Source organism: Sphaeramia orbicularis, chromosome 19 (genome assembly GCF_902148855.1).
Source record: "Sphaeramia orbicularis chromosome 19, fSphaOr1.1, whole genome shotgun sequence".
Lineage (NCBI taxonomy): Eukaryota > Metazoa > Chordata > Actinopteri > Kurtiformes > Apogonidae > Sphaeramia > Sphaeramia orbicularis.
In genome coordinates, this window is record NC_043975.1 from 20,326,448 (window position 1) to 20,347,433 (window position 20,986).

General features: G+C 36.8%; 1 long non-coding RNA gene across 1 annotated transcript; it reads right to left on the reverse strand.

Moving 5' to 3' along the window:
- Nucleotides 1–618: 618 nt before the first annotated feature.
- Nucleotides 619–19,323, reverse strand: LOC115410041 (uncharacterized). Its single transcript, XR_003934042.1, has 3 exons — nt 19,119–19,323; nt 16,225–16,361; nt 619–2,013 (listed from the first exon to the last, which is right to left on the reverse strand). It is a non-coding gene; the product is annotated as an uncharacterized LOC115410041 (long non-coding RNA).
- Between the last annotated feature and the right edge of the window lie 1,663 nt (nt 19,324–20,986).

Consider the following 20,986-nt stretch of genomic DNA (forward strand, 5'->3'; position numbering starts at 1 on the left):
TGTGATAGTGATGCCCTGTAGCTTAATTTCCTTCACCTGCTGAACGGATGTATCAGTTTAACCCATAAAGACCCAGTGCTACTTTTGTGTCAGTTCCCAAATGAATTTTTTTGTATTTCTACCTTTCTTAACTGATTTATCACTGATTTTTAAATAATATTATCCTCTGTATTTTGTATTTTTTTGCGTAAATCATGTATTTTCCTATATTTAATTCACTTGATCATATAGATGTTCATGAAAGCTCAGAGTAAATTCAAAGTTGATTATATAAAAATGAAAAAAACTGAAGAAAAAGTGACTTTTTCAGTAAAATATAACATTAATTGAACATAAACTAAGCATTTCCATCTACTGTCATTGATCCAACTCCATGGGTTTTACTAGTGAATCAATGTTGAAGAAGATGACGGTGTTTCCACAGTAACTACGGAGCCTCTGAACGTCCAAATGGGTCATTTCTGATGACCACGAAAAGATAACAAACTGCATTTTACACCAATTATTTACATGTATTGATAGGATTAGTGGATCAGCAGGAATTAAACAGTTTAGATCTGTGGATGGTTTGTGTCACCGGTGGCTGTTTGGTTCTCTGTGGATTAAGCCATGGTTCATTCTTTAGGGACAAGCTTGAGCCAAATATGATACTTTTTGTTTCAGATGTATTAATTATCAGATTGTTTTCCAGGATCCATTTTCCATTTGTGTCAAGTTCCTCGTTTAATTCAGCGCCACAGTTTGTGTTATCGTCTGCATACATATATGTCGCAGATGGGTTGAGATCTCACTTTGAAAGTCAAAGCATACAATTCACATCACTCATTAAACCACTGTCATCATGCATTGTCTCCCATGTGTAGTTATTTTTAATGTAATGACCTTTTGAATAAGTAAATATGAATTTAGCACATTTTTTGAGTAAATACATTGCTTTGCAGACTGCAGACTCGTGCATAAAATGAGGTCATAACTTGTGAGCAGGTCCAGCGTTAGATTTTTAAGGGTCACAAGGAAAGAAGTTTGAGTACAACTTAGTATAAACTGGAACTGAAGCATGGTCAAAGTGTTTCAAGAACACTATGGGTCTCTTTGGTTCCCTAATGATTTCTCAACAGCATGATTAAGTGCATGACTTTGCTATACATTGCATATGTCCCTTAAGCAACCAGACACATAATACTGTAATTTTAGTGGAGAAATTTATAGCATTTGCAGGTGCAACCCACAGTTCAGCTGAGGAAACTGGTTCAACTATCAAAACAACCTCAAAAGCCATCAATTATTTTTCTTCTCCTCTTATTTTCCAGCTTATGTCCAATTAAAAAAACACCTTTAACCACTTCAATACATAGTTTGGGGTCTACAAAAGCACAATTTATTATCAATTAAAATTCAGCATATTCAAAACATGTGTGATCCTTATTTTTCAAGCACTCACAAGTTTTTTTTTTTTTTCTTCTTTTATGCTTTTCTAATTTGAGGTGGGCCAACTAAAAGGGCACTTGAGTTATGCTTTGATATGCTGTACAGAATTTTTCTCCCCTTCCTCTGAGGCTTTGTTGATTGGACGGGGTCATTGCGTTCACTCGCTCAGTTCACATGAGGCAGGCGTAGTCAGTGTGGTCCATACAAGGCTCTGATGTAGACATGCATCAGGTACACAGTGCACAGCAGAAAGCCGAGCCTGGGACAGTAGAACAGGGTCGACCATCTGTGTATTTCTTTGTCGTGACTCCTTGTTGTGTATCCAGAGTGGATCGGACAGTAGCACCTGTGGAACAGATCAACTAGCCGGGTGGTTTAAGACCTTTGATTCATGACCTGCATCTGTTATGGCCATATCATTTGGAACGTCTATTGAAAAGATAGTAGCCACTCACACGCATTGACAGGAGATGAACAGGATCCCGTGGTCATATATCATGGAGGGGCAGTAGCAGCTGAAAGGTTTGAAGCTGGTAGGTGGTAGCTTTAGTTCAGCTGGGAGGATGACAGCTCAAATCCCCAGCCCTGGATGGAGAAAATGATTGAGAAATGCTGTTACTCCTCTGAAACACAGTCAGAGTTGGCCTTGAACATTGCACTATATTAGGATTCAGATTATCCTGATTTTCCTTTAAAGGGATCAGCTTGAATTGAGCCAGGAAACGGTGAGGTGTCACTGAAAGTATGGAGTCATGTCAGGATTACATTAATTATTTTTTCTTCAATCAAGTAACTTTCCAGTGTCAGGTTTTTCTCAGTGGGTTTCAGTAAAACAAGTTTAATTTCCTATTAATAAATATGTGTCATGGTTCACCCCACTTTACATTAACATTTTACTGAAACCTGCATCTCCTCTGACAGAAGAGAACTGTTCTATGGTCCTGTACAACTACAACTACTAGTACTACAACTACTACTACTAGGAGGTTGTGTGAACCACAGCATCCTCTGCTGTTGACTCTTTAAGTTGTTCAGTCTGGTTCTGGTATCCTCTAACTCAGTGGTTCCCAACCTTTTTTGGCTAGTGACCCCATTTTAAGGCAAGGCAAGGCAAGTTTATTTGTATAGCACATTTCAGCAACAAGGCAATTCAAGGTGCTTCATACAGGACATTGAAATACAACAACAAGGGAAAAAGAAACACATTTAAAACATTATAAAAGAAACATGTAAAAGGTGATTAAAAACAGCAAGTAAGAAAACAACACATAAAACCCAAACATATAAAAACACACACATGTTGAAGTAAGAGTTGCAGTGCAGCGTTTCGAAGGAGAATTTGAAATTTAAAAAGTAAAAAGCCTTTTAGTCAAAGGCAGCAGTGAACAGGTGAGTTTTCAAGCTTGACTTAAAAGAACTCAGACTCTCAGCAGACCTGATATTTTCGGGTAGTTTGTTCCAGACATACGGAGCATAGAAACTGAACTGAACTGAACTGAATTTTAACATCACAAATTTCTGGCAACCCCAGATATTCAAAATAGAGACTTTTTTTGCTAAAATTAATTTGTTTTTGATCATGTAATAGTTTGCTATACTATGTTCCAAATAAATTTTAATTGTAGACCACATTTAGTCTATATAATGTATATTATTCTGGACGGAGGCAGAAAAGCCAGGTGTAGATTACTGCACAAAGTGAGAATTTTATTTTCCTTGGTCAGGATATGTACAGTCAGTCCAGCTTGGATTTACAAGGCTGACAATTAATACTGAACAAACAGTAACTCAAACTATGAATTATGAAAGAGCTGCAGCATCGGAAACCGACCACAATGAACATTTGACAGATAAACAGTACCACAGTGCTTCAGCTTCAGCTTGTCTTTGTCACGTCTTTTATGTATTGTGATTGTCATTCTCAACTCACCATATATTTTTTATTAATAAGTTTTTATTTTTATTTTTATTAATTACTAGAAATTTCAGGTGACCCCATTTGAATTCCAAGTGCCCCCACGTGGGGTCCCGACCCCAAGGTTGAAAAACGCTGCTCTGGCACAGAGGAAATACACAGTACCAGGAAAAAAAACAAAACAAAACAAAACGAAAAAAAACAAACACTGTCTTTTCATTAGTTTTAGTTTAGTTCCCCATCTGCTCCTACTTCCACTATTAAACATAGCATTGAGTTTCACTGTTGTTTTTTTATTATTTGATTTCACCAAATATTTAGATGATTCTCAGTCACAATCACAGCCAAGATTTTTTTGCCTACATTTTCTCTGTGTAGATGATGGTCCACCACTATCCTCATGGGATTTAATGATGCATTGAACAGATTTTAACCCAATTTTAGTTGTTTTAGATCAATCTTCTCAGTTGTTTTTTCTGCTTGATGTTTTGATCCTTGTTCCATGACCACAGGAAACATCTTCTGATATTGTCGTTTAAGAAATGAGAAGTTACTCCATGCAACTTGGTGCAGTGTATACCAGCATGAGCTAGTGTTCTAAAAATGTAGGATAGGATTTTTGCACCTTAGTAGAACTTATGTACTATTTTTTTGTCAGTATGAAGCAGTAGTGGTGACCTGTTGTAATTTAAAAAAATAAAATAAAATAAACACACAGTGGAAAAAATATATATTTATAGATCCACTTTGACAGTAGCTGGAGATATACCCATGTTATCTTACCTCAGTTGTTCATGGCCTTCTGTCAGAACACACCGCATCATACTTTTAGCAAACACTTTTTTTTTTCTCCACAATATAGTTGCAGCCTTGTGTCATTCTAGGATCAAACCCCGTCCATTTGATAAAGTCCAAGATACTTCCTCTTTAGGTAAACCCTTCAAGGAACTGAAAATGTCTGCAATTGCATCTACATTTATGGAAATTTTCAGCTGCTTGAGATCCCTGTCTCCACATTTGCTGATGCAGTTACCCCTGGTCTCCACTAGATGTCAGCACAAGCTCAAATAACCCATAAATCTCCATTGTCTGACCACTGGCAGAGATGTACAACAGGACTGTGTTTGCAACATCATATCACTTTCTGTTTCTTTTCTTTTCTTAAGAATAGTTCAGTCAGCTTCAGTGTCCAGCGTTCCATTGTTAGAATCTTATACCCACAATGCAGGAACACTTTCAGAAAAAGTAGCACTGGTGCTGCATGAGTTTTATTGTCCTCTTGAGGAGCATCGCCGTTATCTTAGGCCTAGATAATTGACCATGTAATGAAGACACTAAAGGGAGCTGCTCATATGGACTGCAGGCTTCTGTCCCAGCTGCCAGAGTACACTTTTAAAACCCTCACACTGTAAACCAGTTTCTGAGCCTGCGGTCACTTCGTTCCAGTTCTGCCGCTTGTCTTTATGAAAAGAAATAGCTACGACAACATATAAGACACACATTCACACATTATGCACACTCAGCAACTTTCCCTGCTCAGAGCAAAATAGTGACTGACTGGTGGAAAATGAGGAGAGAAAGTGCATCCCCCCTCATTTATTTTCATGGTGTGAAGGAAGGAGATAACTGACAGTCGTTTACTGTGCATGATTAACTGCTCGTGAATATTTCATTACTGTCATTTGTTTTATATGCGAAGTAAGATCTTTGGTGCAGATCAGAATTTAGGGAATCCACTGAACAACAGACACCAGCATATGAGTCAATATGTAATTGAGGGACTTTTTGAGTTACCTTTACGTGGTAAAATAGTTGACAGGTATAGTTGACATTTTTGTAGTTTTCAGGCCTAAAATCAACACATCACATCACATGGCATTTTTACAGAAAGATTCTTTTAAATATCATACATACAGTTGAGTAAAATTGAAATTGAAAGTTATTTTGAAGATATCGTAGTAACACTGTTAACATAAGAGTGCGATTAATACACACTTGACACACACTACTTTATATTAAATAAGAAAGAGGAGAAAGAACATATTTTGGAGTCTTGCCAGTGTTTTCTTCAGGAGGAAATTACATCATGTGGAGCAGGTCATGTGATTTGGAATTAACACACCTCCTTGAGAGGTGTTTTTGTAATGGGTAACTTAGTTGAAAGTGATTTCTGGGACACAGATGCAATTTGTTACTTTCCATATAATATTTGATATATTGCCAAAAAAGAAATATATGTCATGATTATCTCAACTTAATAAAAAGAACACAATCAAAACAATTTTTGAATAAGCTAATTTTATTATTGTTTAGCTAATTAGTTGACATTTTAGTATATCTAGTCATTTATGATATCATTTATTCATAAGTGATTATTTCCGTAATTAAATAATGATGGAATTTTTAAAGACATGATTATAATGAACTTTAAATAAAAATGTACGCAAGATACATCTCATGGACTTCAAAAGTCCCTCAGTTATATATTGACTCATATATTACATAACAACAAAGTGTGTTTGATACAAAAATAAAAACCCTATGGCTTAAATATAATCTGGCATTTATCCTATTTCTATACTTCACATATTGTTTGACTAGTAAATCTAAGATTGCAAAAAGCTTTGTTTATCTAAACCCGATCAGGATTTCATGTGGCATTTGTGGGTGTAAGAAGTTTTGTCAGAGTTTCAATAAAAATACAGGAATTTTTAGTAAAGCATTTTATAAAAACATAAAATATTGCAATATGAGCAAGCTTTTAATGATTCAATAGTGTGCTGGGATCTGTGTTGTGCTAGATGCCCATTTCTAAGCTGACAGCTGTCTAGTTTATGTATATATATTATAATCTGTGTGCTGATTCCTAAATTGATAGCCCAGATCAGGTTTTTGTGAAGATGCTTACACTCACAGTGCCCTCAGAAAGTACTTCTTCTGGTCGTCTATGATGGTAAAAGTGTGCAAATAAATGGAGTCAGCTAATATAAGCAAATGATACACGTAAAACAGACTCCAACATAAACTTCAGGTAAGGTGCACATATGATTCTTACATACTGAACCTTTGAAAGAAACTGAACAAACTGAATAGCCTGAATTGCTATCTGAACTTTGGGTTAATGAAAGATCTAACGTTCTGCTGCTACACAGCTTTTTAGGCTCCAGCATTTCATGTGATAAGAGAAGTATGCAAACTTTACAGAACTCTTACTGTTGCAGTTTGCAGCTGTTTTGGACCATCTCTGACACAAATGCAGATATATCTTGTGGCCTTAGAACAGAATTCTGAATCTAATTCTTCAGGCTGAAGAAAATGTATTCTGTGACAAGATGTTCTGGCCGCTCACAGGTGTTTTCAGACGGGTGGGGAGTTAAACACATGACTGACAGCTGTAATTACTGATCACTGTTAAGGTGTGATTCTACTGCTCTAATCAGAGGCTCAGCACAGAAGCTTAGAGAGTTGCAGAGGGAAGGTCTGAGTTTTGGAGTTATGTTTCTCATTTGGTTCCTGGAGCTTCCATGACTCTTTTGCTGGTTTTATTGTTACCTCTGCCAAGGGGGTTATGTTTTTGCCGGCGTTGGTTTGTCTGTCTGTCTGTGTGCAAGATAACTGAAAAAGTTATGCACGGATTTGGATGAAAATTTCAGGAAATGTTGATACTGGCACAAGGAACAAATGATTGAATTTGGTGGTGATGGGGGGGGCACTGATCTGCCTTGGTGGAGGTCTGTGCTCTCCGAGTGCTTTTCTAGTATTGATATGTTTTGACAAAACCTTCTTAAATCAAAAGCTGTTAGAAAAGAGTTTTTGCTTGTGTGTGTGTGTAAGGGGTGATGGTGCATATGCAAGTGTTCACCCACTCCTTCCTAGTGTTTTATTTTTGGAACAGCACACAGGGTGGTCAGGAATAGAACAGCAGTCAAGTGGAAGGGGCTGACAGTCTGAGAAGGCCAGTATCTCTCCGTCTTCCCCTCATTCCCTTCCTTTCTCCCCTCCAGACAGGGAGCGCGCTCAAGTAGCCTGAGTGTGTCTGGTCTAATCACTCACACTGGCTCCCAGAGCCACCATGACCTGAATCCATCCTTTCTCCTTTCTTATGCAATCCCTTCATCAGAGAGAGAGAGCGAGAGGCTGCTGTTCTAAATCTCCACTGCCCCGCTTCTGTTGCATGTATTATGCAATGTGCTTTAGAAGTTTAATCAGGGTGCTGGCTGACCAGAAAGCCACAGCCTGAGTGTATTTGAGAGACAGACAGATCAATACATGTTCTATTAGAGATGACACACCCTCCACCATGTTACCCGCTCATCTGTACCAGCACACACCCGGCAGTGTAAACATCGAAGTCATGACGAAGCCTGATTTAGCATCTAATTAGCACTGCAGTGAATAAGCTCAAGTCAAACAACTCATCTATTTTTGGCACAGCAGAGTTGATCTGCCTCGATCTAAATCTGTGTGACATAATTTCTGATGTAAGTTGGTGGCACTAATTACATAAATAAGCTGTTAGGTCGGGCAACTAGAAGTTCATTCATGATTACACTTTAAATGAGTGCTGCCATTTCAGTTTCTTTATATATATGTGTGTGTGTCTGTGTGTGTGTGTGTGTGTAGGTGTGTGTGTGTGTGTGTGTGTAAATAAAGAAAGGTGAAAGAAGACTCATCATTTTCACTGCACTAAGCTTTAGACAGACATTCAGACAATGCCTCCTTTAACTTTATTATCTCAGCCTGTTAGTGATGCAAAGGTTATCACTTCATCCTCCCTGAAATGTCCAGATTTCAGATCACTTTTCTGATCATGTAATAGTAATAAAACAGTAATAAAAACAATAGATATATGCTAACTAATAACTTCTTTGTCAGATTATAAATTGTTGCACCTGTAACTAATCATTCCTATGGACCAGGGGTCAAGACATTTAACAATCTAACAGGAAGATGTTTGACCCAAAACAGGAGAAATACTTGTTCATTTACCCTCAAGTGGCTACTCAGAATTAACGTCTTTATGACGTAACATATTTATTTATCCTTATTTATTTTGCACTTTAACTTTGCATGACTTTCACAAAAAAAAAAAAAAAATGGTGCATTTATGAAATTATACAACTATTACTGTAAAAAGTAGTTGCTATCATGTGTACCTTTACTCAGAAACAGAACATGAACAAAAAACAGCACCAGGCTGACATTATTACAAATGGACTATGTAAGAATCTTCAACAATTATGGAAAAATGTTGACATATTCCACAATAATTATTATTCATTTCTGTATGTTCTTAATGTTTTTCAGATGAAGGCACAGATAGTCAGTGGACGGAGGGTAAAGGGTCATTTCTGGCTCAGGAGTCTCTGATCTCTGTAACCTCTCTTATAGACCGTATAACAGATGTGGGTGAGGCCACACAAACATCTCACATTTAAACCTCTGAGCTTGCACTTTGGCCACCAAGAACTTTCAGCTACGCGCTAACAGCTAAGTGTGTCTGATGACAATAATATATGTCTGTGTATTTATGCCATGGTCGTCTACCTGACAGACCTGAATAAAGTTAACTAATGTAACTATGCTAACAGGCCAGGAACTATCATTTACTACCAGTAAACTGTAACTTTAGCTGTATTAAAATACTACTCTGATGGCCTTGTTAATGTAACCGCCTTAACCACAGTTACAGTTGAGCCATCTGTCAAGAAAAACATACAAATTAATCACAATGCAGCCTCGAAGCTGTGGATGTTGCCCTTTCACCCAGGGGCAGGACCTATACTCCTAATGCAATGGATTACACTGTAATCTCAGAGTAAATATTAATACAGCCTCTGTTGTGAGCTGTAATAAAACATTTAACTTAGACTTGTACCTCCTGTATTTTTACAGTGTGTTACTTTTGCTAAAGTTAGTGGTGGTATATGTTATTAATAATAATGAGTAGAAAAGAAGAAGAAGAAGACAAAGTGCTTTCCATAGGTAGTGTGACTTTATATAAAAAGAAAAGGAAAAGAAAGCAAACAAACAAGCACACGATTAAAAGTCTGTATAAAAAATAATTACAGATTAATCATCAGAAATAAAGTCAATCAAGTAAAAATAATTATATAAACTAAATCACAGTGATGCGCAACAGGGCTGTATTATGTAATTAAAACATTAATGGTCAGGTGAAAAGGGAAAAGAGTGTCTTAAGAGAAGCAGAAACCATGTCAGCAGGTTGAATACTAACTGGAAGACTGTCACACATTGATATTAATAGTGTCATTTAGTGCGGTGACATTTTTATGCAACCTTTTTAATTGCAGGCAAAAGAGAAAAAAGCCATTCTGTTTTAATCAGCGTAGCAATTATAATTGGAAAATGAAGTATAAGACTTTTTTTTTTTTTTCCCATTTTATCAAAACACAATAAGCACAGCGTCTCTGGCCTCCACACTGTAAAATCTCTCTGCTCTGTGTTGGCGGAGAACTTCATTAATGCCTACATGGAGTTGTTCTCAGCTGAGTCCTCTTCCTCTCCTGGCTCCTTTGTTTGCAGGCTCTGAATAATTTGCTCATGTTAAAGCAGAGCAAAGCTCTTAAACCCAGATTTCCCTCGCTCATCCTGTCGTTTCCCTCATTCCCTTGTTCATCTCCTGCTCTCATTCCTTCCACCCATATCCCTCTTTCTGTATCAGGGTTTTTCTATCTTGGACCTGCCTCGCTCCTCCCTGATCTGGGAGAGTCTTATCCAGAGGAGCTTCTACACCAAAACAAAAAAAAAAAAAAAATCCATTTTAGCAAGAAGATTAATCTTGTATTGATGCCTTAAATCTCCTGCCAGCATAACTTGAAACAATTTAACTCATCTCCCACAGACTCTCTTCCTCAGTGGTAGAATTTTCCTCGATCAGATTTGTTTTTGATACTTGTAGAGTGATCTGCCTTAATCTGTCTGACTTGTTTCAAGGTACTCCAGCTTCTTTCTAACACTATCATCATGGAAACTATTCTCAACTGACATAGATGTTTTGTTTTTTTTTTGAGGTTTTGAAGAAAGACTTTCTCTTCTTTTGCTGATTGATACAGCACAACAGTGATTAAATTAAATGGCTTAATATCGTGCAAAACGAGGCCCCTACCACTGCATTGGGACCCTTTAACCCATAAAGACCCAGCAGTACTATTGTGACAGTTCCCAAATGAATTTATCTCTATATTTAACCTTTGTTAAAGTGATTTATTACCATTTATTTTAATATTATCCTCTTTATTTCAAGTTTTCTCAGTGTAAATTATGCATTTTCCTATATTTGATTCACTGATTATGTAGATGTTCATAAAAGCTCAGGGTCAATTCAAAAGTTATTAGATTACATCAGGGGGGAAAAAAATAAAGAAATAGTTACTTTTTCAGCAAAAATATTATTAACTTAACAGAAACTCAAAAGTCTACATCCAACTCCATGGGTTTTACTGGTGAATCAATGTTGTAAAAGATGACTGTGTTTCCATGGTAACTACGGAGCCTCTGAACGTCCAAATGGGTCATATCTGATGACCATGGAAAGATGAATAACTGTATTTTACGCTAATTATTTCAACGTATTGATAGGAATAATGGATCAGATGTTATTAAACATTTTAGATCAGTAGATGGTTTTGGTCGGTGGTGGGTGTTTGGGTCTTTATGGGTTAAAGCAATACAAGTCATAGTATTAAATGTATTAAGTTATTGTGGATGCTGTCAGTGGATGTGGGTTATATTACATTTTATTCTTTACTACTACTCAGGAAAATTAGTAATTGGAAGTATAAAGCAGTATAAACCCGGCATCCAGTTTGGCTGAAGTGAACATATTAACTAATATACTACATATAGTGTGCATTTTTAAATTACTTGTAGCTTAAAGGTTTCTGAATCATTCATCATGTTGTGCTGTTGTCTGGTCCATCATAGTTCAAAATGCTGGCACAAACTTACAGCAAAAATAAAACCAACATGCTGTATATTAGAAACTCTGAATGAATGCCACTTTTTAGGATAGTCAGTCCGATGTCCTACTGTGTAACACTACATGGATTTAAGGTTTACACTGTAGCCAGTTACTAGGGGGGCATTACTTATATATTAGAATCACAAAGCCTGATCAAGTGTACAAAATGTACAAAATGATTTCACGTCATGTCACAGTCTTTTTGGTGGAACCTACATCTGGCCTTATCCAAGGGATTTATCACTATTGATCACTTCATTCTCTGCATTTTCTTTAATGAATACAGGTATTTTACTATATTTAATTTATTGATCATATAGATGTTCATCAAATCTCATAGTAAATTCAATAGTTATTTTTATAAAAAATGAGAAAAATGAAGAAAAAGTAACTTTCTTGAGCAAAATATATTGTTAACTGAAAAACAGGCATCCATATATCTGTCAAATGTTTACACTCTTCCATATTATTTTATCTTTTCCCACTATTTATCCTACAATATTTATTTTCTCATGTCATTTGCACTTTGTCCAGTGTCATTTTCACTACTCTCCTGTTACTTGCGCTACTTAATTCTTTTTTTTTTTTTTTTTTTTTTTTTTTAAGAAACATTCCTAGTTGCAATACCTCTATTTTTTTTATTTCTATTTATTTTTTTTTTTTTTCCTAATTTAAGTAAGTGTGCCTTGTAATTTCTTGCACTAAACTGGAGAGCTCTACCTCAATTTTGTTGTACTTGTACAATGACAATAAAGAGATTCTGATAATCGCTGCTATTTGTCCATTTACAGGACTTTTATTGGTGAATCAATCACTACAGAGCCTCTGTATGTCCAAATGGTGTCATATCTGATGCTGCTGAAAAGGTGAGAAACTGCATTTTTTTTAATTTTTTTTTTTAGACAATTTTTCAGTGTATGGATAGGACAAGTGGTTCAAAATTTATTAAACTGTTTCGATCAGTAGATGCTTTAATTGTTTGTTTGGGTAAAGGTTTTATAGAGCTAACCCCAGTGGCCATCACCGGTATTACAACTTTAAAGTACTTCCACACTGGCCTCATTTTGGAGCCAAGGTCTTTGCCGCTTGTGTTTAACTCACAATGACCAAGAAGAACAAAGACCAGTACTTTGTATTATTTACAGACAGTGGGAAACCAACTCACAAAATTTCAAATTAGTCAAATGCTCTGCAAGTATTGGTCATGTTGTGACAGTAAAGAATAGCTCAGAACCACATTTAATAAGCCTTTGAATCATGAAGTCATGATAGTGAACAATATCAGCTAAAATAAAACATCTGAAAAAAACTTTATGCCCTCTTGTAATGATACCAGTCTTTTCTACAATATATTTAAAGCTGCATTTGAATATGTAAGACCATTACACTATATGCAATATTCAAGCTTTGGATGTTCTCCAATAATTCAGTCTTTTAATCTTTTCCCTATGTCCTACCCTTCACCAAACTGATGAAAGCTGTCCCTGCTGATAAACTAACAAAAACCTTCTTGGCAAACATAATTTGACATATTTTTGATTTAGTAATTAATTTTGTGTGGCATTAGAGCTCGACACATGTTCCTCATTTTTCTGGTCTAAAACCTTTTTTATTTTAGTACCCAGGTTGATCACTGTAATCAGTTGGCACACCATACCTAGTGGTCTTCTTGGGAAAAATACCCTGGCACAGATGAGTGTTATTTGTTTCTTTATTTTTGGACTGAATAGATGGGGAAGAGTAGACTTTATAAACAGAAAGGGGCTGTTCCCAAAGCCAAAACAACACCGTAATGACCGCTTAGCACCAGACGTGTTGCCAAAATAAAAAAGAGGATCTCAAGGATTACCACTTTAAATTCTCATTGCACGTGTTTGTGTGTGAGTGTGTATTTTAAGGGTTCTGTTTTGTCTTTATGCCACTGGCGCCAGGCTGCAGGCTTGGCACAGCAGACAGCATTCACCTCACATGACCAAAACCTTTTACTCGGCTGAGCTTCCAGAGAACAAGTGAAAGTCGGGAAGGGACGAAACACAAGGAGAGAGGAGTGTATAGGTGGAGAGGGGGAGGGAGGCGTTACAGAGAAACCATTAAGGGACTGCTGAAAACCATGAAACTCAGGTCAGGTTTAGAGAACAAGGGCAGGAAGAGCAGGACAAGACAGGAAGTCAAGGGCAAAGAAGAGGGATATCAGTGGCATCGGTGTCCAGGGTGGGGGGTAAATTGAGGTCACGGGGTAGATCAAGTTAGAGCGAGAATAGTGGGGACGTGATAGGAGGTTTCCCCAAAGTACATAGCTGCAAGCAGACTCCTGCAGTTGGACAGAACCCAGGAAAACTGTGCCTGGGTACATCATGTTCACTCTCGCATTTCTGTCTCACACACACACACACACACATACATACACAAGCAAAGCACACCAACACTCCCACGCCGAAATTTGCTCTGAAACGCTGAGACATATTGACACAAATAACAGCCTAAACACAGAAAACAATCTGTTAAGCCTAATGTACCGCAGACTCACACTGACAGAAACACACACCCAACAGACGCAGTTATTGTTTAAACTATAATCAGTCGTAAAATCCAAGAATATTCTACTTAGTTCTGTGAATAATCGTCAAACCAAACATGATTAGATATGGAAACAAAATTATCATTGCAACGTGTGTTTATCCCGAAGCATGAAAAGCTGCTGAAATTATCAAAGGCTACAAGATTGACGCAGGAGAAGGTCACAAAGAAACAGGTCGCTTTCTCCCTCCTGCGGGGTTTTTAAGAATAACAGAAAAAAGTTTTAGAATCAATATCTGACCCTTTGACTTTATTTGAGTCAGACAGCCTGACGCAAATAAACTTGTACAGAATAGATAAATATTTCTTGGAACCCAACCATGAATCTTTAAAAGGTTCAGCGTGTGATAGTTAGTGACAACCACTGTGAAATGGAAAAAAGAAGAATGGGGGGTCTGTTCTGAGCTACTGTAGGAGCATGGTGAACTCTCATTCCTCCTCTTTTACAAATATGAACCTTGTGCTAGTTCTGGGCTGTTGCTAATGCTGGTTTGGAGTCTGTTCAACTTACAAACCTTAGAAGAACCATTTTTCTGCTGAGCCACCACAGAACAATGGCATTATGTTGCATCGTTTTCAAGTAAAACAACAACAGTGATTGAAAGTGGACCTTTGAGCGCTACACATCCACAATCCATCATTGTTACCCTGTCCCCCAAAGGAGAGGCAAGGGGTAATGTTTTTGGTTTGGTTTGTTTCTTTATTTGTTCGTTTACACTATAGCAGCCAAACTATTGGTCAAATTAATACCAAGTTGGGTTTATAGATTGCCAGCGACCCAGAATAGATGTGATTACATTTTGAGGAAAGTAGATCAAAATTCACATTTTTAATTAAAGTTTTAAATGTTTTTTCTTCTCCCATTTACTTATAATGGGTAAAATTTCAAATGACTGTAGCAGCAAAACTATTGGTTGAATTCATACCAAACTGGATTTATGGATTGCCAGTGACCCAGCATAGATCTGATTACATTTTGGGAAAAGTAGGTCAAAGTTAAATATTTTTAATGCATTTTTTAAATCTTTTTTTTTCTCCCATTTACTTACAATGAGCAAAATTTCTAATGTCTATAAAAACATTCATTTTGTTTCAATTTACTTCATACTTTGCACATATATAGAGGCAATTGATATGCTGACATCAGTACACGTATAGACATGATGACGTCCGCTGGATTGATGCCAAAATAAGCTGCGATACGTGTGAGGGGCAGGGTTGGTTGTGCCTGGCACCACTGAATTGAATTCATACCAAATTGGGTTTATAGATTGCCAGTGACCAAGAATAGATCTGATTACATTTTGGGAAAAGTAGGTCAAAGTTAAAATTTTTTATGAATTTTTAAAATCTTTTTTTCCCCATTTACTTATAATGGGCGAAATTTCACATGTCTGTAGCAGCAAAACTATTGGTTGAATTCATACCAAATTGGATTTATAGATTTTAGAGTGACCCAGAATAGATGGGGTTACATTTTAGGAAAAGTATCTCAAAGTTAAAAATTCTTAAGCATTTTTTAAATCTTTTTTTCTCCCATTTATTTACTTGTAACGGGCTAACTTTCTAATGTCTACAAAAACATGCATTTTGTTTCAATTTACTTCAAACTTGGCACATATATACAGGCAACTGATATGCTGATATCAGCACATGCATAGACATGATGACATCAGCTGTATCGATGCCAAAATAAGCTACGGTACGTGTGAGGGGCAGGGTTGGTTGTGCCTGGCACCACTGGATTAGGTTAACTAAATGCTATTCTTGCTGTGTTTTAATGATGCTTGTAAAGTTTTAGTTGGTCTTGGTGGTCCTGATAATCCAATTCCTAGACCAAAAAAGTGTTGGTGTCATACTGATTTGAGATTCGGTTCTATAACAGCCCTGCTATGATGGAAAAAATGAAATCAGGAGCTCTGATAGTCTACATGTTTCAAGCATAGTGCATATATTGAAGTTATTTCAATCTTTGCTATTCACAGCACCGCAGTTCTGTATTCATTGATATTAAGGATTTGAATACATTTCATGAGGGAGTTTCTTCCCCGCTGCGTGATTGTTGCCACTTATCAACAGGAAAAAGAAAAATCCACTTGCAAAAACACTCCACACTGGTACTGATGTGATGAAAAGAAGTGCAGAGGGAGCAGAGATGAAGAGAGGCTCCACTCTGTTAGATTTGGTCGTCAGCCACGGCCTGAGCAGCTCCTCTCCTCCCCGCCGGCTGGAGTCGTCCCCCTCAGGAGCGGCCTGATGAAACTTAAATGAGTCTGTCTGAAAAAAAAAAAAAAAAAAACCCAAAAAAACCCACAATCACACACTGCTCCATTAGAGATTTGCAGTGACGCAGCGCATCTACTTGACTAGAAAAGCCTCTGTACCGACAGTTATGTGTGAAGTCACCAAGGAGTGGCATTGTGGATCCACAGACAGACTCGATCCAGGACCGCTGCTCTGCATGAATACAGATGGAGCCAGTGTTAAAACAAGATCAGATGAGTCACTGCCTTTTCATGTTTCTCATCTTGTCTTCTCAAGGTTTAAGGTTTGTCTCTAGAGGAGCTGCCAGCATGAATCTGTTCTTTTTATTCCCTTTCTTTCCTGTCAAACTAACCTCGGGCTTAACTCTCTTCTGACTCTGAATGCAATTCTCCAGTGCATTCATTCCAGCTGCATTACAGCTGATGCTGCGTGGCTCTGCTGTAACAGTCATTTCAGTACATTATGCACTTGTGCGTATGTGTGTGTGTGTGTCTGCATATTTCATTGTCATTCCATACCTATTTGGTGTCATCTGCTTTAAAGGGTAAGTTCAGAAAGTACAGAAAGTATGTTCTCTCACTTATAGTTTAATTGCAGTACAATAGTTCATGAAAAAGGAAATTAAACTTGTGTTAAAATGACTTGAACTGTGGATAAAGTCTTGCGCTACAATGCTAACAACAACAGAGGCTGTATATAAAACAATGCAGGCACTCAGTGATGAATTCAGTCAGTTCAGTTCAGTTCACCAATGAAATATGAAACAAGAACTAAATTTATGACTAGATAAATAAGAAAATGCATTCTTCTGGAGGAGATAAGTATAAATATCCTGCAGCATAATGATAAGTCACCTTGCTGTGTTTGAACAAACAGCAGTTATGTTCAAGCTCAGCTACTAACACACTATGTTTTGGTGTATCAGAGTCTATCTTCCATCCTCATAAAACATTTACAAATGCAGTTTTCTAGCATTTTCTGTCTTTTTTTTTTTTTGTTATTTGCAGTGTTTTTTCTTCTCTGGCTTTGTTGGCATGTTGTTCTCCTTCCTCACATGGCAGTGGAAGGGTGTGCCAAGACTGGGTAGAAAATACTTTTATTATAAGGTAAAATAAGAATTCTGACACTCACCCTACCACTGTCACCTGTTTAATTACACCTGAACAAAGCACACACATACTGTGTTGTGTTTCCATGTGTTTAGTGGAGATGACATTGACTCTCATTCATTTCCTTGTGACTAAGTCAAACCACATGACCAGCCCTTAAGCAAACGCCCTCAAATTGACTATTTAATTTATCTTAACCTCACTGAGATGTGTATTCATATGCTATTTATATTGTATTTACTTGGCCATGGTTGTAGTAATTCTATTAAGGACTATTTAGTACAACTAATGACTATACCCATCCTCAGGGTTTTTGTGGATTGTTAGTTCTGTGAATTGTAGAAGCAGCATTTTGTTGTTATGCTGCAAACAACTGGAACAAACTGCCGGCAGAGCTTAAAATTCCCCTAAATGTAGACATTATTAAATCTAGGTTGAAAACTTTTCTCTTTTCACATGCCTATGAATGAATTCTGTAACTTACACTCTGTTCTTATTGCGCTGTAATTCTTTATTAATTCTTATTGTGATGCAAATCTGGAGGGCTGTACATTATAAGAATCATTTTAATAGAAACTGCAAAATATTTTACTCTTCTTTTATGACTTTATGTATTCTATACTCTTTTCTACTTAAATATATATATGTGTGTATGTGTATATATATATATATATATATATATATATACACACACACACACACACACACGTACATTCATGTATACTTTTATTTGTAGAAAAAAAAGAATAACATATTTAAGAAAATAAAATACAAACATTGTCATGATGAGATAAACAGATTTTTCAAATAAGAAGTTTGAAATGAAGTAAGAAGAAACTGATGTTTTCAAGTCCTATAAAAATGGTTTTATACTTTCTTTTAAGATCTAAGTTACAAAAAAGTAACAAACAGAAGCATCAGAAGTCCATCTCATATCCCATCACTATACCACTTTTAAATAGACTGTTGAATTTCATTGCTGATTCATGATTTTTTTTTTTTTTTTCTCTACAATAGTTCCATTATCCTACATCTTTTGTTGTGATGCAGTAGTTTTCAGCATCAGTCCTTACTGACTGAAAAACTGGTTCCTCTTAGTTTGTATAGTTTCTCTCAACTGAATTAATGTTTCTCTAATGTAAGGCAATTGTTGATCTATTACTTTGCACAGGATTTTAACAGTTTTAAAGTCAACTGGATCTTTAAATTTTATCAGGTTTAGCTGAATAATGAAAGGGTTTGATGATTCTTTATAAATGTTTATTTTCATGATTCTTATACTTTATTTAGAAGACATTTGGCTTTATCCAGTACTGCAACTGATTTTGACATTTTGGACTTAATGTGATTTGTACGCACTTTCTAATGTAATGTATTTATTTTTTCACTCTCTCAACATCTGTCTATTCTCTAGAGTTTCCTGTTAGAAGTCAAGGTTTTCCATAAATGACAAATTTTGTTTTAGTTAAATTTGATGACCCCCCCCCGCCCCCCCCTTCATTTTTCCCTCTTTACCCTGTTGCTCCAACTTCACAGCAAAGTAAGTGTGTATCATCTGGATGCACTGATTTCCAGAAGTTTTGACACTTCACAGATATCTTTAATATACAACATGACCTGCATTTAGAGCCAAGTCTCCACAAGTATAAACAGACTGACATGCCCATAATGTACCACGCACTCACTTTCATGCACAGATCTGTTCAGTTGATTGTGATGATTCACTCTCCCTCCTCTGCTATATTTGACCTTATCTTTAGGCTTTAACAAAACATTAAAGAGTAAAAAAAAAAGATGAAGAGGAGAATCACTGCATGTGTGGGACTCGGTACATGATTACCTTTCATTTGGGAACAATTCCTGCTGTGCAAACAGTGTTAAGTCAGTGACGTCAATGCATGTACGTCAGAGATGAGGAGACTGGTGTTCTCCCTGCTGATTCAAGTTATTTAAGTACTTGACTATTTACTCAGTCCATCACAATGCATTGGATTTGGACTCCAGCTGCAGCATGACTCCCGCCAGGTCCTGATATGATACGGGCCTGGAGTTTGGCGTAGGAATAGGAAGTAATAAAAAGGATTACACTGATTGCACCACAAGGAGTATTTTAAGTTTATAACAGAACTATAGTCTGAAATTCCAAAATAGCTCATAGCTTGTTTCTTCTGACCTGTCAACTGTCGCACTATGAAACAGTCGAGGATGGAGGTATAGAGGGTAAAAACACTTTTTCTCCAGCTTATTAGACTTGCTTTACTCAGTCGCTCCACAGCTCTGAACAATAGAGACACCAGCGTCTACTTCCCCCTCCTGCTGAGTTCCAGCACTTGCACTCATTATTTCTCCTTTCCTATGTGATAATTAGATGGCTATTTTTCCGAATCAGCACGATCACTCTTTCTAATGTGACCAAAATACATTAATGTTGCCACCCCTGATCATTTCTCACAGTGCAATGACAGTACGAGTCCTCAGATGAACCACAGGAGGGAATAGATTGTGTGTATATGTGTGTTTTTCTTAAAGACCTATTAAACTGTTTGTTTTTCAGCTCTAAACCTGTTGACCGAGACACTGAGACTGCCTTGAGAGGTAGTTACTGTATCAACACATTATGATCTGCACTGCCTTGTGACTTTTACTGCACCATGATTGTATTATCACTGCACTTTGACTCTATCAAGTAAAATAGCAATAAAATCAGACTGCAGTACTATTTTAGGTGGGTGTGTGGATTCATACTGGTTTGGAATAATAAAGATTTCTGTCTGCCAACAAAACACAAATAACTTGATTAACCCATAAAGACCCAAACATCCACTGTCAACCTAAACCATCTACTGATGTGAAATGTTTAATACCTGTTGATCCACTAATCCTATCACTACATGTAAATTTTTGGTGTAAAATACAGTTTGTCATCTTTTCATGGTCATCAGATATGACCCATTTGGATGTTCAGAGGCTCTGTAGTGAACATGGAAACACCGTCATCTTCTACAACATTGATTCACCAGTAAAACCCATGCATGGAGTTTGATCAATGACAGTGGATGGAGACACTTGGTTTATGTTCAGTTAATGATAGATTTTGCTGAAAAAGTCAGCTTTTCTTCAGTTTTCTGTTTCTGACATAATAACTTTTGAATTTACTCCAAGCTTTTTGGAACATCTACATGATCAATAAATTAGATACAGGAAAATACATGATTTTCGAAAAAAAAATAACACAAAATATAAAGAATAATATTACAATAAATGGTGATAAATCACTTAAGAAAGGTTGAATATGAAGAAAAATTCACTTGGGAACTGCTACAAAAGTTGCACTGGGTCTTTATGGATTAATTTCATCACGTTTTTTAAGCAGTCATCAATGATTACATTCGTCATGCAGTTGTGGACCTCATTAACTGTGTTTCTGATCAGCTGAACTTCGATTTCCGAGAATCCCATGTTGTTGTCCTTCGTTACTAAATGACTTGTGGATGACTGAGAAACTGTATGGTGAAAACAGGGAGGATCAGTCTAACTAACTCTAATCAGTTTATCACATAGGGACTCATGTATCATCTATGTTTCTCCTCAACTGTCAAGTGAATTGTGTCGCAATGCTGCACAGGAAAAGTGCATTCGCATTGTTTTCCATGAGCTGTTTGAGAAGGGAATAATACACTTCCTGAAGGCAATCCATTAGAAAAATGG